The 27,036-nt window shown below is 37.0% G+C and overlaps 1 protein-coding gene and 1 long non-coding RNA gene across 11 annotated transcripts in view; both read left to right on the plus strand.

Annotated features, from left to right (window-relative positions):
* Positions 1–27,036, plus strand: part of PRKN (parkin RBR E3 ubiquitin protein ligase) — a 1,377,649-nt gene that overhangs the window by 104,427 nt on the left and 1,246,186 nt on the right. The gene's annotated exons all lie outside the window — the stretch shown is intronic.
* The window catches only part of LOC139363057 (uncharacterized), a 92,630-nt gene that overhangs the window by 32,684 nt on the left and 32,910 nt on the right, over positions 1–27,036 (plus strand). The window contains exon 3 of the long non-coding RNA XR_011622937.1: positions 1–27,036. This exon is cut by the window's right edge and continues 32,910 nt beyond it. This is a non-coding gene — a long non-coding RNA (uncharacterized lncRNA).

The raw sequence follows: 27,036 nt of genomic DNA on the forward strand, positions 1-27,036 counted from the left end.
ACTCATTTTGCTTCCTGTTGATTTTTGCCTTTACAAGTTAGCAATTCTGGTTGCAAAGTGTATTATTCTGAATGCTGATCATCAGTCTGGGAACCTGCTTCCAAATGCAAGTGTAAGACAGTATCGTGGGTACAATGTATTGATATCTGATTACATTTTTGGTGAAAGGGAAGATATGGACAAAGTGGCCACTTAAAATGGTGACAGAATTCAAGGCTCTTTTCTATGAGATCAACTGGGAATATTACAAATAAAGAGATCTTTGCTTCTGATTGTGAACGCTGTATGCAAGATTCATGATAGAATCTGTCACTGGAGGTAGAAATATCTCAGATCCCCATTACATGTTCTGCGCTAGACAGAAGTCATGTTCTAGAAACAGGATTTTAGATAACGATTACCTCTGGCACATCCGATGTATATTACATTGTCAACGATTGATGTTAATGTTGATGGCTGCTTGTAATCAAGCAGAATGCTCAGATTTGGGATTGTTTCAAAAGAACTTTAATTACTAAGTTCCATTAGCAGTTTGGGCAGCCTGGGAAATCAAAGTAATTGATAGCAGTTTTTCTGAAGATCTGTGCAGCATTAGTACGAAGAAAACCTGTTAGCTTGGCAGGACAGTCTAAAGCTTAGGGAAGAATTTATAGTTGGTAGTTAAAAGGGCCTTTCAGATACCAATTATTTTATATACTCAGTAATCTTTTTGGCTTTTATACACTATTACTATATGACTAAGATGGTAAATCAATGTGTGTACCATAAGAGTAAGAACTTGTTTGATTCGAAAAGTATGGATCTTTTATTTCAGCAAATACCTTTAGCACCTGCTTCTGCAGACCGTCGTGCACAGTTGATGCATGTGATGAATCAGTCATAATCCTGGCCCGGTAGGATTTTACACTGGAGCTAGGTAGTTTCTCCAATTGGATAAAGAGTAGAATGTAATGAAAGTATTCTGGGGAGGATAGAAGCAAGCATTTTATACTTCAATTTCAATTTTAATTTTCTCTGACATGCTATTCAGTCATTATACTTTTAAAACATAATAATTATTCTAGATTCTGTGACAAAATTCACATTTAATTCTAACATTGTTTAAAGCACATGTCCCAAATTAGATATGGCTTATATGAAATACATCATTTTTTTAAAACAGCTAATTGCTTTCTATATCAGAAACTGTTATTACAACATTTTCATGCCTGACTGAAGCATTGCGTGCCCTAGACTACCAGACTTTAATGAAGAATTTTAAAATGTTGACTAAAAGAAAACTATTCAATATTTTGGTCTGCTGAAAGTTTTATCAAGTAATTAACATTAATTTACATGTAAAGCATCATTCCTTTAAATATATATCTGTTGTGTATTCAGTCTTCTGCAATCGACTCTATTAAAAACACCAACTTTTTTTTTGTCCGTGGTTAAAACAAAAATGTATGAAGAGAGTAATAAAATCTTTGGGGAAAACATGCTACAGTTAATAATATGTAGCAGCTGTAAAACCTGTGTAGTGATTTGTAGGTAATTAGCGAAAGGACTAACAGACCATATGGTCAAGCATTATGTATTAGTTATTTTTCCACATGCAAAAATAATGTTATAAAATTGGACTTTCCTTAATTAACTCAGCTCTGAAACTTAGATTTATGCATTGTATTCTATAAATAGCTAAAATATAATTTGTAAGTATCTCAACACTTTGGGGATATTTTAGATTGTGGTTTAATCTGTGTATGAAAGACATAGCAAAAACATTTTCTTGTATATGAATTGGGGCAGTACGGAACCCCTGAAATGTCAGATTATTCATTTTCCATTCATTATGGATCATTATCCAGATTAATGCTGAAATAATTAGTTTTAAATTAGTCATTGGTAGTGATTCCCAGCATGGAGTTTTCACATAATAAAATAGTTGTAAAATAGTATGAGACATTATTTTAGTACAGTTGCCTTATAGAAATGCCTTCATTGGGTTAAGATTAAACTCTAGTGAGGATTAATGTAGGTAACATTACTTTGAACCATATTCGTGTCTTTTGCAAAATGGAAAGCTGTTGTTCATTAAAACATTCATTAGACCTTATATATAAGAATACACTTATGGTTGAGCTATTGCTTGAAAATAATGCAATCATTCCAGGTTAACTTTTTGTTATTATACAATAATAATACCATGCACTCTTAATATTTTTTTTCTTGTCTTATCTGCCAGGAATCACTTTCTCATTCAATACGAGAGCTCTGCCATTTTCACCACTTGATTCCTAATGCTGTTGGAACATATGATTTGCCTTGTATTTCACATAGACATCTTCACTTCTCAGATATTCCAATTTTAATAAACCTTTCTACTCCATCATTTCCTGACTGCGGATTAGGGATATTGATACCCACCTATTAGTAATATTTAGCTAATTTAGGAAATGCATCTGAGAGTGTACAGCAAAACATCTGGTACACATTGAATGCTCAAAAAAGGGTGGTCTCCTTTCTTCATCTCCAAGGTTATTTCTGTCTTACTTTGCCTCACAATTATAGCTTCTTTCATTGATGTCTTAACTGTATCCATCTTCAGGTCATACAGTTATGTTTCAGTTCCCTTTACCTTAATTTTCAACTCTACCTTACCCTCAACCAGTTGTCCTTACTTCCTCTGTGTCTTCATCGAAAGTTTCAGAAAGAAGGACCTTTGTTCTCTGCCTTATTTCCCATTCCTGATTTCATGACAGTCTGGCTTCTAACCCCACCAACTCTCAAATTTTCCTCCAGTGACTTCCTTATTGCTACATCTAAAGACTTTTATAGTCCTTATATATTTTCTTCTGTTGACCTGATGACATTGTGTCCTACTCCCTGTAGCCCATGTTCGTGGGCTCCTAGAGTATCACTCGAGTGATACCGAGTAGTTTGATGTCTCCCTTTCCGTCTGCTCAGGTCTCTTGTTTTCCTGTTCGTTCTTTTACTGCTATATCCCATACAGTGGCATCTTAGACTCTTGACCTGGCCTCAACTACAACCTGTCCTGTGATGACTCTGAGATCTTTCCTAGTATTCAAAACTGCCCACTCATCATCTCTAGTTGCTCCTGTGTTATTGGTTAATATGCCCAAACAGTTCCATAAGTTATAAATTCTTAAAAGTTACTGCAGATTTTTGTGTCTCTCCGCCTATTTGTTTTGCCACACCATTGTGTCTAGTAATAATTTCTTCACTTGAGTTCACTCTGCCTAACTGCCCCGTTTTACCCTTCATCATCTCTCACCTCAGTCATTATAGTTGCTTATTAACTAATCTCTTGGTCACCAGTCTCCCTCGCCTCCAACTCCAGTTACCTTCCTTAAATAAAGAAAAAGAAATTGATCCTAACACTCCCCCTGTTTACGAGCCACTGATAACTTCTCATTACCTATAAAATAAACTCCAAAGTAGGCAGTATAAAGCTCTTCACAATCTGGGGAAATAATTTCTATACAAATCATTTCCTATGACAAACCTTGAGTTGATAGTAAATATTTTTGAATAACTTCTTAAAACATCTTCCAGGTCATTGAGTGCTCTCTATTCTGGGTGAAGCCATCACAGACTGTTTCCTGAATGTGCTTTCTTTTCACCTCTGCACCATTGTGTGTGGTAGATTCTTCATAAGGAAGGACCTTGCATCCTTCAAGACAGAGCCCAAGTATCAAGTCCTCCTAGAAAGTGTCCATCATTTTCAGGGTATAGTTAGTTACTCCCTCCTTGAAGTTCAGTTTGAGATGATAGGATTATGTGGTTGCATCTCAGTCTCCAGCACTGCATTGGATTCTGTAGAACAGAGACTTTGTCTTGTTTATCCTAATGGTGGATTCCCTCCAGGACATACTACATTTAAAACATTGGTAATTATCTGCTATTTGAAGCTTCTTTAGCTTGTTCAAAATTTGAATGGTCAGTTACTTTCAAGTTTTCATTTTCAAATGAATATTTTATAGAATATAATGCAGTTAAAGACATGTGACGGGACTATATTTTAATCATCTTATGCTCAGTTAAATCTTTTTTTTTTTTTTTTTTTTTGAGACAGAGTCTCACTGTGTTGCCCAGGCTGGAGTGCAGTGGCATGATCTTGGCTCACTGCAACCTCCACCTCCCAGGTTCAAGCAATTCTCCTGCCTCAGTCTCCAAAGTAGCTGGGATTACAGGCGCCCACCACCATGCCCAGCTATTTTTTTTTGTATTTTTAGTAGAGACATCTTCACCTTCACCTGTTAGCCAGGTGCTGGTTTTGAACTCCTGACCTTAAGTGATCCACCCTCCTTGGCCTTCCAAAGTGCTAGGAATACAGGCCTGAGCCACCACACCCAGCCAATTTTTTAAACGTCTATAAAGTATTCTGTTTCTTTCATCTGTGAAATATAAGAGTAGTAATTTATAAACGAAGGTTCTTCCTCTATGATTAGTTCCAGAGTCATTCTCAAGGGCACAGTGTCTTCCTTTGAGGGGAGAAGGTTTTTGGAAGTGCAAGTATTATGCTCTCCCTGAGAGGTCTTGTGTTTTGCAAATACAGCATAGTCAGTCTCTTTACCTTTCAAATGGAAACATTACACAAGTGCATTAGAAAATGTTTTTGTTTAAAACATCACATTTGTTTTGTCATGAAAAAACATGACAATAGTAAATTCCCCATCCAGCATGCAAAAACCAGGTTAACCCATAATCTACCAGAACTATTGTGCTAATCAATGATTGCACTGAACCTAAGTATCATTTTGTGAGGCAGGGGAATGGTTCTGATTTAGTGGCCAGTGATACCTATTGCCTTTGGCAGCGTATGTGGGGATGTTCCTAGTCTCTACCCAGTTGTAAATAAGTCATTCATTCATCAAGATACATCAAGTCAGTGTAAGTCAAGGTCTGCCTGAACTATGATATATTTTATCTGTTAAAGCAAACAGGCTGAAGTCTTTCTTGCAAATTCATGCTAATGAAGTAACTGGAGTAACTTTCCTAGTGCTTTATTTGTCTTACTTTCTACATGGGGATGTAGACATCATAATTTTTCAGAAAGGAACTATGAGATGTATATTAATTTTCAGGTTTTTGCAACTAGATAAGTTTTATATATGTTTTATATATGTTTTTGCAAATGTAAGTTTTTATATATATATTCACACGCATATATATACATGCCACCCACACATACATAAATACATATACACACACACATATGCAAATGGTGGTGAAGTAGTATGGAGAAAAAGACAATAAGGGAGGGAGATACAGAGTAGAAAAAAGAGGAAGGGGCTCATTTACAATTTGAAATGGATGGTTAAGTCTTAATGAGAAAGTGACATTGAGTAAACCCTGAAGATACTTTCCTTCTCATCTTAGATTTCTAAATATGAGCACTGGCTGCCATGCCATCATGTAAATTAAGACTAGACAAAACCAAGTTCAGCGTCACCCATCCCCATGTTAAAGTCACTGAGTGAAAAGGCATGTTTGGAAATGAAAACTGTTTATAAACCTACACTAGGTAGGTATTCTTCCTGACATCCATCTTCACTTTAACGTCACCCTTCATCTGGTACTAAGCATTGTATCAGTGAGGATTGTCTGAGCTACAGTGATAATGGAACCAGGGGCTTCAACAACATTGATTTATTCCTCGCGCAGTTACGTGCTCATCATGAGTCTGCCGTGGCACAGCTGAAGTTGCCGTCACTCCAGGACAGAAGCTGATGGAGCTGGTTCTGTCTGCAGCACGTTCGGCCTTATGACAGAGAGAAGAGACATCACAGTGATTTTATCTAATTCCATTTCATTGGCCAAAGCAAGTCCCTTGTGCAAGAGCGTTACCTGCGTGAAGAAGGGAAATAGAGCCCTCCCAGAAGGAAGTGGTGGCAGATGGTTGAAACACTAATTATATTTTCCTCACTTAGGTATTTAATTTTATTTCCCTTCAGACTCCAATATATGTTATTTTCCACTTTAGTTACACAGATGTCCTCTTGTTACCACACCTCTGCTGTGTTCTATTCTTGAAAATCTGTCCTTGCTGGGCATGGTGTCTCACACCTGTAATCCCAGCACTTTGGGAGGCTAAGGCAGGAGGAGCCCTTGAGGCCAGGAGTTCGAGAGGAGACCCGTCTCTACAAAAAAGGAACAAAAATGTTTGTATTTTCTCCACCGCTGGTGTGTTGGCTGCCTTCCTCCTATAGATTGTTTGAATCCCAAGAGTCTTTTAAGATGCAGCTAAGTAACACTTTTCCTTTTCCTTTACAGTTAATGTGCTTAAATACTTCAGGCTATACTAGTCTGCTGTGGAAGTGAGCACCACATACTGTGGCTTCAGCTTCCGATGTGATTTCTATTTGAACTCCGATATTAGAAACCATGTCTGAGACCTCCCATGCAGCTCTCAAAGTGCTTTGCACTGTTGTAGTTACATGGAAATGTTCAACAAATGAGTTAATGGAATAATTTTTATTTCATTGTTTTTAATAATATTCATGAAAACTGTATCTATACTTGCAAATTTTAAATATGAGACATAGATTGTTCTCCTTTACGTAACAGAAGAGTATATTTCAGTTTTGTTTGAGAAAATGGTGCCTTTATGGTGTCTCAGGACCATGAATGAAGCTAGGCTGTGAAGTTTTTCTGCCCACACCTTCAGCCTTCTTAAGCAAAACCACTCCACTTCAGTTTTTTTAATATATGTATAGGCATGTGGGTTTCTATAAGCTTTTATTTGCTAATTAGGTTATTCTACCAAAAATTTTAAAATCACTGTTTTAAAGTAAAAATAGGGCCTTACTAGATGTACATTTTATATGACAGTTCTTCTGACTGCCATGACCTGGTGGACAACAGCCTTAAGATTTAAGACAAATGAACGTGTTAATATATCGAAGCTAAGCAGGAGATAGGGTGTGTTTTAAAATTAGCTTGAGCTCTAAAGCTGAGGGCTACTTTTCTTCGGCCAGTCTCTAACCTTGCTGAACTCTCCTTGGGAAAATGATTTATCTCTATTCTCATTGGAAAATAACCTTATTTTATTTTAATATACTGCTGTCCTTTTGGGCCTATGTTGCTTTCATAAGTTTGGAAATATAACCAAGAACTATTATTTAGTGTGAGAAAGCTTAAATGAACTTTAAATTCTGGAGGGTTTAATGTAGCAATGTGTGCAGATAATAGCAACATTCATCTAAGTGATCACAGAAATCCTTTAAAAAGCATCATCAATTCTCTTGAAGTTAAGAAAAAAAAGCCAATTTTTAAAATAAGATCTCTATATTGGAAACTTTATTTTTCACAAATAAATTATTCCCTACACGAATCATTCTTAAGATGTATTCTCTCAAAAATAAAACCGAGTGAATTCTGTTATCAGCATGAGGCATTTATGACCTGAAGAAGTTAACAAACAAGATCCAAAAAAAGAGGTCAAGGCTGAAGCCTAATTACTGGGTTTCCAGTTTAAGTCAGTAGGTTAAACACACTAGCCTAATTCTCTTTTCTCATATGGTAGCATTACAAAATGGAAAAGGTTTTTTGTTTGTTTGTTTGTTTTTGTTTTTTGTTTTGTTTTGTTTTCCCTGAAGTGAAATCCTACATTGAACATTGGGGAAAGGTGGAAAAGGTGTTCAGAAGTGAGGTTCATAAAGCATTTCACATGTAAAATAAAACCTGTCTTATTTGGCAGTCGTGGGTGTCACCAGCCTGCCTGCCTGCTTTTCTGCTCATGAAACCCTCAGAATGTTCTGAGTGTTGACATGTTTTTCATTCCAGGAAGAAACCTTTTGGGATCATGTATTTCACAGTGCAGATGAAACAATATAAATTACCAATACAAATCAGTGTCATTTTTCACTTAGAAAAGTAATTTGGATTATCAGATCCAAAAATCATCAATCAGATATTTAGGGGAAGACTGTATTTAGATGAATGAAAAGGGCAACCAATACTGGAAGATTCAAGTACAATTCAGGGAATACCAGAAACTTTTTAAAAGGTGTCTAATTAATACCCTCAGCAGAATTTGAGAGGAAGACCAGGCACGGTGGCTCACTCCTATAATCCTAGCACTTTGGGAGGCCGAGGTGGGCAGATCACCTGAGGCCAGGAGTTGGAGACCAGCCTGGCCAACATTGCAAAAACCCCGTCTCTACTAAAAATGCAAAAATTTGCCTGGCATGGTGGCAGATGCCTGTAGTCCCAGCTACTTGGGAGGCTGAGACAGGAGAATCACTTGAACCTGGGAGGTGGAGGTTGCAGTGAGCTGAGATCGTGCTAGTGTGCTCCAGCCTGGGGAATAGAGGGAGACTCTGTTACTAAAGGAAAAAAAAAAAGGAATTTGAAAGGAGATAATAGCTGTAAAGACTATTATGAAAAAGGAACAATCAAGACAAGAAATTTCCAGGAAATTAAAATTATGATTATCAAAGTAAAAATGTATTAAACCAAATAATAGGGCACTGTTGATGCCCAAGCGTGTTTTTATCTTCAAATTAAATAGAAGATTAGGCAGGGTACGGTGGCTCAAGCCTGTAATCCCAGCGCTTTGGGAGGCTGAGGCGAGTGAATCACCTGAGGTCACGAGTTCAAGACAAGCCTGGCCAACATGGGAAAGCCTGTCTCTACTAAAAAATACAATTAGCGAGGCATAGTGGCACATGCCTGCAGTTCCAGCTACTTGGGAGGCTGAGGCAGGAGAATCACTTGAACCCGGAGATGGAGTCTGCAATAAGCCGAGATCGTGCCACTGTCCTCCAGCCTGGGCCACAGAGCAAGACTCTGTCTCAGTAAATAAAAAATAAATAAATAAATTGAAGATTAACTCTGAACGCTTAAAACAGAAAGATAAGGAAATGGAACATTAAAAAGTTAGGGGCAGTAGTGGATAGAGTCAATAGATCCAACATCTGATTAATACAAAATAATAAGACAATGAAAGGCAGAAAATACAGTTTAATGACAAAATTTTATAAGCTCAGGAAATAGTCTGTGTCGATTAACCTTTGTTATGTAACACATGACTTCAAAACTTCGTGGTTTAAAACAAAGACCATTCATTTAGCTTGTGTGTCTGTGGTTCGGCTGGTTGATTCTTCTGATGTGGGCGGTGTGGCTGTTTCCACCTGAACTGACTCCTGTTTCTCTGGTCAGTGGAAGATTGGCTGGGATTAGCTCATAGAAGGTGAACTTGCATGCAGTTGTCTGTGGTGATGGGAGGAGCTGAGCCATGTGTCTTTCATCACCCTGCTAACCTCAGCTTGTTCTCTTGGCAGCAGGATTCCTAAGAGCAACAGGAGTGCAATTTCCAAGGCAAGGGCATTTTCAAGTCGCTACTTACTTCCCTTTAGTACTGTCCCATGGGCCAAAGCAAATTATGTGGCTAAACCCAGAGAACCCAGGAAGGGCTCTTCCAAAGCTAGGCACAAACTAGGGCCATTGCTGCTCTCAATCTACCATAGGCATCAACAGACAGATGTAGAAGTCTGGCAAGCAGGATGGATCAAAGTGAACTATATGTGGAGATATCTTGATGAAATTTCAAAATTCTCAAAATAAAGGAGATGCCACAAGCTTCCAATGAGACTAAAATAGATTGTCTGCAAAGGAATGAAAACCAGGCTAACATTATGTTTTCCATCAACAACACTGGATCCTAGAAGCTATCAAAGCAATGTCTTCAAAGACCTGAGAGAAAATTAAATATAGAATTATATTCCCAGCTTTTAATCATACACACCAGAAATACAAAGATTGATAAAGAATATGTTTCTGGGCACAGTGGCTCACGCCTGTCATCCCAGCACTTTGGAAGCCTTAGGCAGGAGGATTGCTTAATGCCAGGAGTTGGAGGCCAGCCTGAACAACATAGCAAGACCCCATCTTTATTAAAAATAAAAAAAATTAAAAAGAATGTCTATATGCAGATGTATTGAGTGATAACCCAAAAAATGAGTAAAAGGTTGTTATACAGGAAAAGTGATAGCTGAATATAAATTAAAGGGAAAACTTAAATTAAATGGAAAACTAAAAGGGAATAAAAAGATAATACACTAAGGCCTGAAACTTTCCAGACTCTCTCTTATGCAGCAACACATTAGTGTTGGATGAAAATCCCTTCCCTAAGGGTCTAATTACACTTCTTCATTTTGCAATGAATAATATTCAGTAGTCATAATGCTAGAAATGTTGCTTACATCGGGTTTTAATTTTTAGAATCAAACTTTACACAAAGCATTGGAGACTAAATTATTCTCTTGATGTTAGAAAAAATAATGTAATTAACAATAACCAGAAGATGGCAGAATACGGAGAAAGTGGAATGAAATGTCTATGTGGCAATTCCTCATTTTCACTGAAAAAGATGTTGACTTAAGGTTGATAAGTCAACAAGACAGTTTAAATATATATTACTTGAAGTTATAAATGATAACCTGTTGAGGAGCTAAAAGTAAAATATAAATGCCAGAAGGCAGGAGGTAGAATAGGATAGAAGGAGGGAGTGGGTATAAGGGCCCTCAATTCTTTATCTTCCATAGAAGACAAGCAAAATGCACTGTGCAAAGCAGTTAAGTCAAGAAATAATATATATTTGATATATTTTGATATGCCTAATATGTATTTAAGCATATCATACTGCAGTGTCATCTGTGTTAATGCATGTGCAAATATTACCTTTATATTTATAAAAAAATATTGTGAGAGAGAAGATGCCCTCATTAACTAATACTGAAGTGCATTGTAGAATATTTATAAAATGGAAACTGTCCATTTGTCAGAATGAATGAGGCCTTTATGAAAGATGTCCATCATACATTGCTTAGTGAAAAAGGAAGCAGCAGAACAATAAGAATAGAAGTACGATTTATTCAATATGCTTCAGTTGGCCTGCCTGCCTGTCTGCGGTGGTGTGTGTGTGTGCGTGCGTGTGTGTGTGGAAAAAGTCAAAGGATAGATATCAACACTTCTGTGTTATTACTTTTTATACAACTATTATATTTGTGAGTAAAATAACCTAAGGGCACAAAAATGTCCAGATACAACAGGTTCATTTCCCATGCAATCTGGTAATGACACCAATACACATGTGTTAAAGTCATAATTTTCCTTTTTAATATGAATCATTAGTTAAGAGGCTGTCTACATATTTTCCATTTAAACCAGCTCTTTGAAGAATGAGATCCCCATGCTACTGTACACAATCTAAAGTAGTATATGCATTTTTTTCCAGCACTTTGGGAGGCCGAGGCGGGCAGATCATGAGGCCAAGAGATCGAGACCATCCTGGCCAGTGAAACCCCGTCTCTACTAAAAAAAATATATATATATATATACACACACACATATATATATATATATACACATATATATAAATAAATTAGCTGGGCATGGTGGCGGGTGCCTGTAGTCCTAGACACTCGGGAGGCGGAGGCAGGAGAAATGCTTGAACCTGGGAGGCAGAGGTTGCAGTGAGCAGAGATCTCGCCACTGCACTCCAGCCTGGCGATAGAGCGAGACTCTGTCTCAAAAAAAAAAAAAAAAAAAAGGGAAAAATGCTGGATTTGATATGTTTAAGGTTCATTTCGCTTGAGGCACTGTTTCAAGCGTCTACAAGAGTTTCACCTTCATTTTGAAGTTTGTTTTGTAAAGTTATTATAGTCATTTATGTGGCAGTAAATGAAGCCTTATTGGTATAATAAAATCTAAGTATTATAGATACTAGTGTCACTGTACAGAGAATCCTGTACTTTTTAAGAAGTTGGAGCCATCCAGCTGTTCCTTGCTCTGATGCCCTGAGAGAGTACGGCTCTCTTACCGCGAATGCATTTCAGACACAATGTGTTGCTAGAGTATTGGTTTTTCTTCCCACATGTAATATCCCCAAAGCTTAAAACAAGATGTTTATCTTTTTGATAGACAAGCAATTAACTTTTGGGGGGGAGTTTCAGGGCAGTAAAGCCCATCTGTTAGGACACTGGAAATAAATAGGAATTTCTGACAGAAGAACATTATGGCCTTGCATTTGTTATGCTGTAGCTAAAGCTCTGTCAGCATTTTTATTATAAACCTAGGGGATTATCAGTCTGCAATAAAACTCTTTTTTGGACTAAGGCTTATTTAGATTCAGAGCTTACTCACGAAGAAAACCTTTACTTTTCTGAACACAGGATAGATTTGTTTCTGCTTGCCTTTCTAAAGGAGAGATGTGTCTTGGCTTTCCATGTAATTGTATAAATTTATAAAATATTTGATTTATTATAAACAGAGTCATTGGTCATCACAGTACGTTATTTCCTATAAAGGCAGTGTAGAAACTGGTTGGCAGCATAGTTACCAAGTAAGGCTTAAAATAGTCGTTTACTTCTAAGTCATACAGTAGCAGGATTCTGTCAGTTGCCAGATAGCTCACCATTATCCATGCACTGATAAGATTGAATACACACTTCATAAGACCCTTTCCTTAAAATATTGAAACTTGAGTGGCTGGTGATTTTCTATCATTCCTATTCTGAAATGTGCTCCAAACAGTTTTGAAAAATGATTTCAGTTTCAGACAGAAGCATATAATAGTAATTTATTTTTATTCATATTAAAGTATAAAGACACTAAAGAAAGGGTAATGTTTAACATTAAGAGCATAGGTTTACACCCTCGGTATACCACTTATCAGCTGGTGTCCTGTGAAAATCCCTTCAAACCTCTGTGCCTCAGATTCCTAGGGAAGAACAAATACTGATGATTGTTCTTGTGTCATTGGGGCTGCTCTGAGTTTTAAATGCTCTAACACATTGAAAACCCTTAGGAAAGTACCTGAATATAGTAAGTGCTCAATAAATTTTAAGTAGTATTAGTACTCCTGGTAGTACTATTACTCGTTAGTTATTATTATGGTTTTATATTTCATCATAGGACCATAACAAAAAAAAAGTTTATTTTTCAGGTAAAAATTATACTAAGTGAAATAAGCCAGGCACAGAAAGACAGATACTGCATAATTTCACTTGTATGTGGAATCTAAAAATGCTGAAATCACAGAAGCAGAGGCTGGGGTGGAAGGAAATAGGGAGATGTTGGTCAAAGGTTACAAAGTTCTGGTTAGACAGGAGAAATAATTGCATGGCATGGTGATCATAGTTAATAATGTATTATTCGGCCAGGCATGGTAACTCATGCCTGTAATCCCAGCACTGTGGGAGGTCGAGGCAGGCAGATCACTTGAGGTCAGGAGTTTGAGACCAGCCTGACCAACATGGTGAAACCCTGTCTCTACCAAAAATACAAAAATTAGCCAGGCATGGTGGCAGGTGCCAGTAATCCCAGCTACTTGTGTGGCTGAGGTGGGAGAATAGCTTGAACCCAGGAAGTGTTGGTTGCAGTGAGCCAAAATCACACCACTGCACTCCAGTCTGGGTGACAGAGTGTGACTCCGTCTCAAAAAATAATATTAATAATAATGTATTATATATTTCTAAATGGCTAAAAGAATAGATTTTAAGTATTCTCACCACAAAAAAATGGTAAGTAGAGTGAGGTGATGGATATGCTAATCAGTGTGATTTAATCTTTCTATAATGTATACATGTATCAAAATATCACATTGTACCCCGTAATTGTATACAATTATTATCAATTAAAAATTTTAAGATCTAACTTGAAATGCCATCACTTTAAAAATAATAATTTTTAAGAAATCATTCTTACGCTTAACAATGCAATTGTTACCTGATCACTGCAGTTCAATTTCAGAAAACATGTAATATTTATTCCTGTGGAATAAATACTTTGCTTTTAAGGGTGAAAATTCTGTCTTCCTAGGAGCTTCATTTAAAAGTCTTATTCCTGCTGATGTTGCTGACTTTAAAAGAGCATTTCTCGATGATATTGTGAAGTATAGCAAAGGAAAAATACTGTTACATAATGTATATGTCAAGGTATATCAAAATAGTGTTACATTATGTAAGGCTTTCTCCTGCTTCAATTTAGAGGAATAGCAATTTTGTGCTGTACAAATAAATTGATTGATAGAAGATAGCAAGGAAAAGCCATACCATTGCTCAGATATGCTTGGCTATATACCATTTCACCTTTATAATACAAGAGGGATACAGTTACAGTGTAAAAACTGTGTAGTGAGTTATATTACAGGGGGAGTATCGTCATACAGAGTGTCGCGCAACAATCATATGCTTACCACTAGAAGGTAGTGTAAGTTTTATTCTTTTTATAAATAATATTTATGGCATTTAATGGGGTAATTGCCGTGATAGCAGCAGGGTGGGGCAGAAGTTGTGCACATTGCTAAGTCTATTTATTCAGCAAGGATTGATTGACTTAATATTATGAGTCAGGGCGTGTTAGGTGCTAGAGATAGAAATATAAGTAAAGTACACAAGCTCCCTTGTCCCTAGCGGGCTTACTATCAACAAATAAATACTCTACTATGAACTACTACAGGATAATGCACAAAGTCTTCAGAAGGCAGTGGGGTCGGGGTAGTGTCCAGAGGATGTGGGTAAATGGGCCTTAAATGAAAGAAGGAAAACCTATTCTGTCTCTTAAATGAAGGAGACAAGGATACATTTGGATACACTGATATTTATAGGTTTAGGAGCTGTGAGTTAGGAGGTTCCTGGGCGATAGCTCATAGTTTTGAATATATGGGTATAGAATTGTTTCACTTCCAAATTAGCAATAACACATAATGTTTATGAGAGCATCTTCTTGGTTTAGGACTAAAGAATGATTACCTGGATTAAATATTAATTTATATACTCTGCCAATGTGGACAATAGGTGATCAGTAAGTGCCTTCCGAATGAGTGACTGAAAGCGTGTGTGAGTGAATGAGCAAAACTTTTTACCCTACTTGTCCCCTGACAAGTAGGGTTTTACAGGTCGTACTTTGTCCCTCTCTTCTATCCTGTCCTGATTTTACATTGTATTTTTCAGTTCCTGTAAAGCAGACCTCAATGCTAGCATATTTGATAATTAATTAATGGTGGAGTAAGAGGAGGTGTTCACTATTAATACTGTCCTTTCCAGATGGCACATACAATTAAACATCAGTTTTAGGGAAACAAAACTCTAACCTGAAGAAGAGTCGCTAGGAGACTTTTGACCTCGCTGGGGTGGCGTATGTATTGCATCAGAGACCTTCTGCACTCCTTCCAGTCGCTCTGCATCTGTGAGTGCCTGCCAAGGGTGTACACAGGTCTGTGTGCAGGTCTAAAAAATGCCCATCTCATGGAAATTGAATAAATTTGAGATGGTATCTTAAACTACATAGCTGTTATACTGCCGAGTATATAGCTGAAATTTGAGGTGAATGTGAAATGTACCAGGATAAGATTTATAATATTATGTGGCAACTGTAACTTGTCAGAGAAGCACTAGTAAACATTATCAAAATAAATAAGCCAAAGCATAGAACTGACTCACCAAAAATTGTTAATTTTATGCTTAGGTTGCATAATTTTCTAAGTCACATGTTGGCGGGAAAATTTTTTTGATATGGGCTGACAAAGCACAATAAACTTGGAGACAAAATAAATTGTATTATTGCTACTTAAGGTATATGCTCATATTTTGCAATAAGCACACTTTTTATTGTTTTTAATCATCTCATTAAGACATAATGATCTTCCAGCTGAGGTGTCTAATTACTGTCATATCCAATCACCTGTTAATTGGTGAGAATAAAGCAAAAAGCCACCATGGACACATCTTGACTGTGTGTTCTATTCTCAACGCATAGAAATGGATTAGACATAGAGTGATTGTTATTTATAATCGTGGATCATTGCCTATAATCTTTGCTTTTCAAAAATATAAACAGTAGCAAAACCATCTCAACCGTGTATATGACTCTTTCTATGCTAGTTATCTTTTAGTTTCTTTTTTAAAAAAAAATACAGACTTGAGATTTCATCAATTATAGTTCACAAATCTGGAAAACAGATAGGCTGTTTCTGTAGATTCAAAACTTCATAGGCAAAGCTCAGATACACGTTGTGGCCTAGTAGAGTCTAGTGCCTAACCTTCCTTTCCCTTCCTGAACATTCATTTGATTTAGACCACAGGGCATCCTTAAAAATATTTTTTTGTTTTAGAAATTTATGTACATATTTGACATTTATATATTTGAGGTGTAATGCAGATTTAAAGGCACACATTAAATGTATTCAGGGTTCTAGAGCTTTTTAAATTTTATGTACAAATATATTGAAGTGTATGTATAAATTAACATATGTGATATAAATTATTTTACAAGGGGAATGAAAATATTTTTTAGAGAGACACTAAAATGGTGTGTAAAGAAGACAATATGGCGCTTTGCCTGATTTTGCACTTAGGGGTTTATGGCACGAAACTTCCTCCTCGTGACTTACCCCTCTCATTTATGTCATTGTCAGCACCATCTCCTTCATCCCTAGAGGCACTCAGGTAACTCACCTAGTAATTAACTAGGTGATTTAATTAATTACTCTACAAAATTTAGATATCTCTTACATGTTTAGGAGGTATTAGTTTATGATTAAAATATTACTATAGGAGAAGACAAAAGTAATATTGTCAGAATCATTTGACTCCTACAAATACAGTATTTATAAATGCAAGAAATAATCTACAGAATACATAATCAGAATTCTTAAATAATTGTCATTTATTCCACTAGTCCTGCTAATCTCAGGACTTTTCTCTTCTTTTTGTTTCTGCATGTTAGCTGTATATTTCCTGGAACTTTCCCAGTGATTACAACGGTATCATCTATTCTTTTAAGATCTTGACCTTTTTGGTAGTGACTCTTCAAGAAAAGATGTGCTAAGCAATACACATTTATTTCTGAGATAATGACTGCATTAGTTATGTGGCGTTTTTATTTTTTGTTACTTCTTTTTCTTCAATCAAATCTTCATGCTTGGTCATCTTGCGTTTCAATCTGTAAGGCATTTTATCAGCCATTCTGTTTACAATGGATACCTCCTCAGGAAGGATGACTTTCAAAATTTGTGTATATTTTTTCATTTTTTTCTTGGGGGAGTTCTCTTTATGTATATTGAAAAACTAAAGAATTGTAATTGTTGGTGAAGAGATAGAAGCATTTGCTGCAAAATCTTCAAGCTTACAATAAACTGCAATGAGAGTTCAGCTGTCTTGGGTATAATCTCCGGACAGCTCACCGTTAAACAGCTGCACCTGTGGTTGCCTGTAAAGTGATGTAGTGAGTTTGAAATACAACAGAGGCATTTTTCTAGAATTATTACAAATAATCTATGGTTTGTCAATGAGATAATATGAGTCAAACTGAATGTATTACAGGATTGAAATTTATCTCATTGGGCATTACACAAATTCCCTTACATTAATAATCAAGACTTATTCTCTATTCCCTAAAAGACAGGTTTACTTTGGTTGGTTGGTTAGAGCTGCTGTTATTCATTCTCTCTCTTAATTTAATGTCAGTGTTTCTAAGTGCAAGGAATATCTTATCATCATGGCTGAACCTTGACTTTTGGAGTCGGATATCCTCCAGCTTTAGTCCAAATGCTACAAACTGAGAGACCATGGGCAAGTTATTTTATATTTCTAAATTGTATTTTATTAATATATAAAATAGAAATAATAATGATAGTATCTGCCTCATAGGCAGGATGCCAGGATTGATATATCTTATTAGTATTAATTTTAGTCTTTTAAACCAATATTTGGTAGTAACAAAATTTCGGGGCTAGAGGAAATTTTAAACATTTTACTTTCAAGGGGTTATAGGTTGGTGGGAAGAGACTAGCTGCAAACCTGCAATCGAATGATCCAGTATTATAAAAATGAGTGAGAAGCAAGGTGGCCTTCTGTGGGCCAGGAGCAGGTGCAACCTCTCTCCTGGAAGCTGCACCCTCCCTAGGGAGTTCCAGGAGCCGCAACTTTTCACCACTTAGGGCTGCATCTGGAAAGCATAATTCTGGGGACACTGTAACCATTTTATACCTTGTCCTTTCATCGTCATCCTGGAAGAACTTATGCTGTTGACGTGTATGCTTCAGTTTAAGGCAGTGTCTTTTGTTTTGTTTTGTTTTTTTGAGACGGAGTTTCACTCTGGTTGCTCAGGCTTGAGTGCAACGGCTCGATCTTGGCTCATTGCATCTGGTCCCTAGGACCAAACAGAGCCTCAGCAAGTCAGCTTCTTAACTTGTTGAGAGAAATCTGGGTCAATGCCACGATGTATCTGCCCCTGGTTTCCACTGCACTAGGAAACTGTTTTCCCCAGCATTAACATGTCTAAACCTTCTTCTGGCCTGATCCCTTCCAGGATGAGGAACCTCGACATTCCATCCTGGGACAGCCCTGACTAGCACAGTGGTCTTTTGAATTGAAATTTGTTTTCCCATGGCTTCCACACTTTGGTGCCTGGTTCTATTATGGAGGTTCTGTTAAAGTTCTATTGTTATGAATAATTTGTATCATTTCTTTATATACACTCCTTCAAGTATTTGAAGATTTTCACAGTCTTGTCATACCTAAGTATCTTTTTCTGCACATTTAGATACATTAATCTGTTCGCTTGTACAACAAACATTTACCTTGAACCTACTGTGCAGTTGATATTGATGACAAAACTAAGATGTGGTCAGTCCCTGACCTCAAGAAACTTCTCAAGTGGAACCAGACCTTTCTCAGTGTGACACACACCTCACATGAAATTATTTTAACAATCCATCATCATCCTGGCAGTTTTCTTGTAAATGTCCCTCAGTCTGTGTGTCCTTCTTGAAATACAATGCCCTTGTACTGGAGGTGTGATGTCATAGTGTAGGGTGGGTTAACGGCTCCTTCATTCTGAGTGTAACGCAGCCTTGATACACCTATGGTAATATTTACTCTGTGAATGGTTATAAGCTATTGATCTATATGGAAGCTGTTGTCAGTTAATACCAAATCTCCTTAGTTCTCCTAGTTGTAATGTTTTTTGAAAGTCTAGCACAGTTATTTCTATTAAATATCAACTTGATAAGATCAGCACATTGTACCAGTCTGAATTTTGTATTCTTATTCTATCATCCAAATATTTGAAAAGCAATAAGCCACTTTAATTTATCCATGTCATTGATGTACATTGAAGAGAACAAGGCTAGAGAAACCCCTGTAGCAAAAGCAGAGCCCTCACTTAATATTTCTTTCTTTGTTAATTCTATGTATGGTAGTGGCAGTCTTTAAATAATATTTATTTACTTAAGCAATTGTGTAGTTCCTTTGCCAATAGATATTATAAAAGGATTCAAGACATTATTTCTCCAGTGAGGCCTATTCTTCACAATCAGTTCTGATATACAAAAAATAAAATATATTTCTTAAGGAAATAAATCTAAAGATAATTATGATTCTACTGTATACTAAGTATATATTTCTATCTTTGTACTTATGTAGGATGCATGTGATATTGTTACAACTTTATTCTAATTGCATATTTTTGTCACTGAACCTATGTACATATCATGATTTATTTAAAATGTTACCTTAGTCAAAATTTATAATAAAATCTCGAATGAATTAAGGATTCCTGCTATAGAGATATAAATGGGAGCAATTTGAATATAGCCCCCTGTTCTTTTAGAAATAAAAATGCTAACATGAAATGTAGCTAATCTAGGTAGCAATATAACCTATTTTGAAAATTTACTATTATTTTGCTGCTACTGGTTACATCTTCTTGTAAATTGAGAGAAGGCTTTTTGTGAGGGCATCAAATGCCTTAGGATACTTTTCACTTTGCAAACCCATCTTACTTTGTTGCTATGGTTACTATTATACCACAAGAAATCCTTCATTTGTGTATGAACGGTTTTATAGTTTAATGTTACTTGTTAATATTGTACAATATGTGGACCTGGTGAGGAATCCTAGCAGGATATTGTTGCTTCCATGTTGGAACAGTGACCTCTAACAGCACAGCAGCACACTCGTTGTAAACTTATTAGCAGCTCAGATTTCTAGACCCATTTTTACAAATAAAATCCGCTTAGGACAGAACCGTAGCATCTGGTGAAGAGCCTAGATTTTGGAGGTGGTCCTCCTGAGATCTGATCCTGCCTCTACCACTAACCAACTGTGTGACCTTGGATGATTTACATAATCTCTCTGGGTCTCAGTTTTGTCATAACTAAGTGGGGACACCAGTGCTTAGCACACAGGGTTGTTGCGAGGGGGAGATGAGTACATATTTGCAAAGCATTTAGAACAGTGCCTAACAGAGTACACGCTATGTAAATACGAGCTTTGTTGTTGTTGCTGTAAGAGTGTTCTTTCTTTCTCTTATGTTTCATCCGTCTCAAGTGATTTCAAAGCATACATAAAATGGTAAGAATTTTCAAAGTATCACTATGGAAAATGCAATTTCAATTACTTTTGTTCCAGAAATTATCCATGTAATTAATGTATAATAGCCCTAATGTTGGTTTTTACTTAATGTCTGTGTTATGCATTTAAGAATGCTTAGTTTTGATATGTTATAGCTGTCTACTGTTTGTTCTGTGTTAGGATATTGCCAGAATGAGTGGTACTAACCTAGTGAAATAGATTACACAACGATAAATAAGATTTCTGTGACAATAAAATCATTGTAGAGCATTGGTTTAGTGTATTTTTATATGTTTTAAATATAGTAGTCAATTTTCATAAAGAATAATGTAAATTTAAAAGTAAGAATTTAAATATCTCCAAAGTTGTGTTGAAGCTTGGCTAAAATGTTGATTTTGTTCCTACAATAATGAAAGATTACCTAAAAAGGCAGTTTGAGGCCAAAGCACAGTCAATTTAATATCAGTGTTAGTGATATTTGACTTTCAGGACAATGAAGAATCATAACTATAGGAGTAAATTTAGCATCATAAGTAAAATAAACTCTTTTTACCTTTTAAAAGCCACAAACTCCTCTTCTGATTATACACGATATGAATTCGCTATTAAGTTCTTTTCTGTTTAATTTCGAATTTATAAAAATATTTTTGAGTCAAACGTCCAGTTTAATTCCCTCTTTGATGGGTTACTTTTTCAGGTCCGCAGTGAATCAGTCTAAGGCAAGGTCAGGAAGGGATGGAATGTCAGAAACCTTTGTGGTCTGGGTACCAAAAGACTTGAGCTCAAGTTAGTCCTGCCCGTTTCCTAAATGCATGGCCCTGAAAAGGTCAGTTAAGCTCTCTGGGCCTGCACTTCATCTTCTGTACATGAAAGGGGTTTGATTATGTTGCCTTTACGTTTCTTTCTAGCTTCTCCTTTTTCTCTTCTATCTGGAAGCTGGTCCTCTGCTTTGTGAAGAAGCTGAGATGGTGGCACAGAACCAGTGCCTGCTGCCAGCACACTGTCTCTTCTCAGGAAGAAAGCCTCACTGGCAGAGAGGCGAGGCCTTTGCTCATCCACCCCAAGAAGCATGGAGACTTTCTCCCCTGTGCTACTGACCCATACCCCAGTAGATACCCTCCTGTCCCTTCAGTCCTAAAGGACTGTGTACCCTCTTCTGACCACCCACACGTTTTAAATGATTTTTCTGCTGGGACTTCCACTCCATAACCAGCATGCTTCCCTATGTTCTTAACTTCCTCTCTTAGTCTTAACTGGATCCTGGCTCACATCAGAGGTTCCCCATTTCCTGGAAGCGTCCCTTAAGTCATGAATGTTTATTCTCAGCCAACTAACCCAGGGCCAGGAATTAGGACTGGTGACATTTTTACTCTGAATTTCTGCTTCTTGACTATTTGGCCTTTAAGCTTTTGCAAAACATGATCATTTGAGGTTTATGTCATTCAAGTTTTAGTCTCCTCTGTCATCACCACATTCTTTCTTGCTCACAGAAGGGTTGACACCTTATGTAATATCTGTCTATACGCAAACCTCTTCCATTATCCTGGGAGATTTAGCAGCCAACACCTTGATGTCCCATCTTCTCACTGCTTCCTTTCCTGTCCTTGAGCCACACGGTCCTACATTAACGTCCTGACTTTGTTGGCATATTTACCTGTTCCAGTGGACATACTCCAGCTTACGCTTTGAACCCCCGTCACTGGGACTGTTTTGGGACTACATTAGGACCTCCAGTCTATTGACTCCTGTGTTTTCTCCCGATACATCAGTTTTCCCTTTTTCTTTTCTCCACCTGACTCCCTGGTCCATAACTTCAATAACACCATTGTTTATGCTCCGTGTTAGAGTAGGCCTAGAATCTACGCTTGCTTTTCAATATTTGCATTGCCGTCTTCTGTGAAAACACAAAACTTGGAAGAACCCAACTATTTGGCCTTTCGACCTGTGCAGCCACAAGATGTTGGAGAAAGATGCACAAGAGGACAAATTGGCACTATGCTAATGTTTGAACAGCAGCTTCAAATGAGCTCTCAGCACTGCTTGTCCCGTTTCTTACTGGGCATCTCTGATCAGCTTTTCTTCCCAGTCTTCACAACAACAATTTCATACCTCTTCCTTTCTCTTCCAGACTCCAGCCTCAGTCTTGGCAGATGAACTCTTCTTCTACTTTACATGGGAAATGAAAATTGCCATATGTGAGCTCCCTCATCTTCCTGATACCAAGCAAATAAACCTACCTAACCCATCCAAGCTTCCTTGCATCCTAAGGCAAATCTCCCACTGGTGCTTTGCTTTGGATCCCATCACTTCTAGTTTATTAAGAAAGCTAACTCTATCGATTATCTTTCCTTTTCTTTTATATTCAGCCTTATCTTGTCAGTGGGATGTTTTCCATTTATTTTTAAACAGACCCAAGTTTCCCCCATTTTAAAAGAAACTAATTTAATTTCTCTCTCTCTTTGGAAACAATCCTGACTCTCTTCCCACCTTGGCAGTAACATCTCTGGAATGGGTAAAGTTGTGCTTGTGGTCTCCCTTGCTTTGTCTCCACCTAACATTAGTATGTTGTCTAACCTTAAGAGGTATTCACTTTTACTCCACAGTATTCACTTTTACTAAGTTTACCAGTGCCACCTGAGCAACATCCAACACCAGCATCATCCTTCTTCAGGCTTTGGTGACACAAGCTCTTCTACTCTTCTGGCCATGTATTTTTCTGTCTTTTTTGGAAGTTCACTAGATGGTCTCTCACCAATGTCATTTATGTCCATGGCATTTATAACTAACACTATCCAAATGATTCACAAATCAATCTCTACTCTAGACCCGGAGATCTCTTTGTATTTGTGACTTCTACATTTGGATGTCTCAAAGGCAACTCAAACCCCACCTGTGTAAAATTAAAATCAGGATCTCTCCTCCCATCCACCCACTCCAAAGCTGGGTCTTCTTCCCATGCTTTTGTTTCAATAAATAGCCGGGCTGGGCACTGTGGCCCACACCTGTAATCCCAGCACTTTGGTAGGCCAAGGTAGGTGAACCCCTTGAGGCCAGGAGTTTGAGACCAGCCTGGCCTATATGGTGAAAACCTGGCTCTCCTAAAAATACAAAAAATAGCCGGGCTTGATGGCGTATGTAATCCCAGCTACTCGGGAGGCTGAGGCACGAGAATCACTTGAACCCAGGAGGTAGAGGTTGCAGTGAACCGAGATTGCCCCACTGCACCCCAGCCTTGGTGACAGAGTGAGACTGTCTCAAAAAATAATAATAATATTGATAAATAACTATACCGCTCAACTGTTCACCTGGGAACTTCTCTCTTCCTCATGTCAATATCAAATCTATCACCAAGTCCTGTCAGTTTTTCCTCCCATCTGTGACTCTCCATCTTCCCCATCACCATCCCTAGTCCAATCAACTATCTTTTCTTCAGTGAACTACAGACAGTCTCTGACTTTTACAGTGGTTTGACTTAACAATTTTATGACCTCTCAGTGGCATGAAAGCAATACACTTTCAATCAAAACGTTACTTCACGTATCCATACAGCCATCCTGTTTCTCATTTTCAATAGAGTATTCAATAAATTACATAAGATATTCAGTACTTTATTATAAGGATTTTTGTGAGGTAATTTTGACCAACTGTGGGCTATCATCTAAGTGCTCTAAGCATGTTTAAGGTAGGCTGTGCTAAGCTATGATATTTTGCAAGTTACGTGAATTAAATTCACTTTCAACTTAGGGTATTTTAAATGTATTAATTGGATTTATTGGGATGTAACCCTATCATAGGTTAAGGAGCATCTGTAATTCAGTGAGAGGCAAAAGATGATAGAGTGGTTAATCTACCAATTTGTTTGTTCACATCTATTTTGCTGCTTCTTCAAACTTTCTGTTCATTATAGGCAAATTGATCTTTTTAAATGCAAATCCAATCTTGGATGAAAGGTTTTGCTGGATGGCCTTGGAATCTAACATTAACAATAAACTTTGAATCTCTGCATTTGAATTCAGTGGCATTATGGTTACATAAAATTTTTGTCATTGAATATAGTCAAATTTTATGACACAAAAATATTAGAGTCTAAATAGTTGGCTTAAATATGAATACTTAAAATAGTAGCCATTGGCAAATTTTTATCTACTTTTATTTCCGGCTTAAGGAACTTAAAAGGTCTATACTAGACATTGTAAAATGTTTGTACAAGGCCATGTGATATGAATATATCATTTTGACATATTTGTTTTCTTTCTAGCTGTGTATTTGCTGTTTGGGTATAATAAATCATTACCCTAGTACTTCACATATATGTCTATATAAGTATATAGGTAAACATTTCTTGCTAAAAGAGCTGTTCTTACACTGTTTCTTTAAAGTAACTTCTACCTGTGGTAATTCATTTCTTAATGAATTATATCAACCTATTATAAATCAATTATACAGTTGTCTTTAGTATTGTGAGTTCTTAGATAGGGTGTTTTGAAATACTGACAAGGCAGACTAGAATTTTAGTTTTAAATTAATGTATTTAAATTATAGCAAGGAATTGATACCCTGGGTTTTCTAGGCTTATTTTACCTACTTGATATTGATAAAATTTCACTGCTATTGGACTGCATGGTTAAAATAACTCTTAGGCCAGTAACATTGTCAGTAATTTGAATAAATTTTCCCTTGGGTTTTGGGGTAAGGGAATTAATATGGGAATCAATGTGGGAGACCAAAAATATATTGAGAAGTAGGATTAAAGTAGTTAGTTAATCTTCTCTATTCCTACCAGAGCTTTCCATTTAGTCTATATTTTAGCCTTCATATTCAGGGTCAGAAAATTTAACTGAAAAAACAATCTATACCTGGTCTCTTATATTAAGCTAGAAGTAAAGGATTCTGTATGAGGCCAGCATCATCCTGATACCAAAGCCTGGCAGAGACACAACAAGAGAATTTTAGATCATTATCCCTGATGAACATTGATGCAAACATCCTCAATAAAATACTGGCAAACCGAATACGGCAGCGCATCAAAAAGCTTATCCACCATGATCAAGTGGGCTTCATCCCTGGGATGCAAGGCTGGTTCAACAGACACAAATCAATAAACGTAATCTAGCATATAAACAGAACCAAAGACAAAAACCACATGCTTATCTCAATAGATGCAGAAATGATCTTTGACAACATTCAACAACCCTTCATGCTGAAAACTCTCAATAAACTAGGTATTGATGGGATGTATCTCAAAATAATAAGAGCTATTTATGACAAGCCCACAGTCAATATACTGAATGGGCAAAAACTGGAAGCATTCCCTTTGAAAACTGGCACAACACAGGGATGCCCCTGTCACCACTCCTATTCAACATAGTATTGGAAGTTCTGGCTAGGGCAATCAGGCAGGAGAAAGAAATAAAGGGTATTCAGTTAGGAAAAGAGGAGGTCAAGTTGTCCCTGTTTGCAGATGACATGATTATATATTTAGAAAACCCCATCGTCTCAGCCCAAAATCTCCTTAAGCTGATAAGCAACTTCAGCAAAGTCTCAGGATACAAAATCAATGTGCAAAAATCACAAGCATTCTTATACACCAATAACAGACAAACAGAGAGCCAAATCATGAGTGAACTCCCATTCATTTGTTTCAAAGAGAATAAAATACCTAGGAATCCAACTTACAAGGGTTGTGAAGGACCTCTTCAAGGAGAACTACAAACCACTGCTCAATGAAATCAAAGAGGACACAAACAAATGGAAGAACATTCCATGCTCATGGATAGGAAGAATCAATATCGTGAAAATGGCCATACTGCCCAAGGTAATTTGTAGATTCAATGCCATCCCCATCAAGCTACCAATGAGCTTCTTCACAGAATTGGAAAAAACTACTTTAAAGTTCATATGGAACCAAAAAAGAGCCCGCATTGCCAAGACAATCCTAAGCCAAAAGAACAAAGCTTGAGGCATCACACTACCTGACTTCAAACTATACTACAAGGCTACAGTAAGTAAAACAACATGGTACTGGTACCAAAACAGAGATATAGACCAATGGAACAGAACAGAGCCCTCATAAATAAAACCACACATCTACAGCCATCTGATCTTTAACAAACCTGACAAAAACAAGAAATGGGGAAAAGATTCCCTATTTAATAAATGGTGCTGGGAAAACTGGCTAGCCATAAGTAGAAAGCTGAAACTGGATCCCTTCCTTACACCTTATACAAAAATTAACTCAAGATGGATTGAAGACTTAAATGTTAGGTCTAAAACCATAAAAACCCTAGAAGAAAACCTAGGCAGTACCATTCAGGACATAGGCATGGGCAAGGACTTCATGTCTAAAACACCAAAAGCAATGGCAACAAAAGCCAAAATTGACAAATGGGATCTAATTAAACTAAAGAGCTTCTGCACAGCAAAAGAGACTACCATCAGAGTGAATAGGAAACCTACAGAATGGGAAAAAATATTTGTAATCTGCTCATCTGACAAAGGGCTAATATCCAGAATCTACAAAGAACTCAAACAAATTTATAAGAAAAAAACAACCCCATCAAAAAGTGGGTGAAAGATATGAACAGACACTTCTCAAAAGAAGACATTTATGCAGCCAACAGACACATGAAAAAAATGCTCATCATCACTCGCCATCAGAGAAATGCAAATCAAA

Source organism: Macaca nemestrina, chromosome 5 (assembly GCF_043159975.1).
Source record: "Macaca nemestrina isolate mMacNem1 chromosome 5, mMacNem.hap1, whole genome shotgun sequence".
Taxonomy (NCBI): Eukaryota; Metazoa; Chordata; class Mammalia; order Primates; family Cercopithecidae; genus Macaca; species Macaca nemestrina.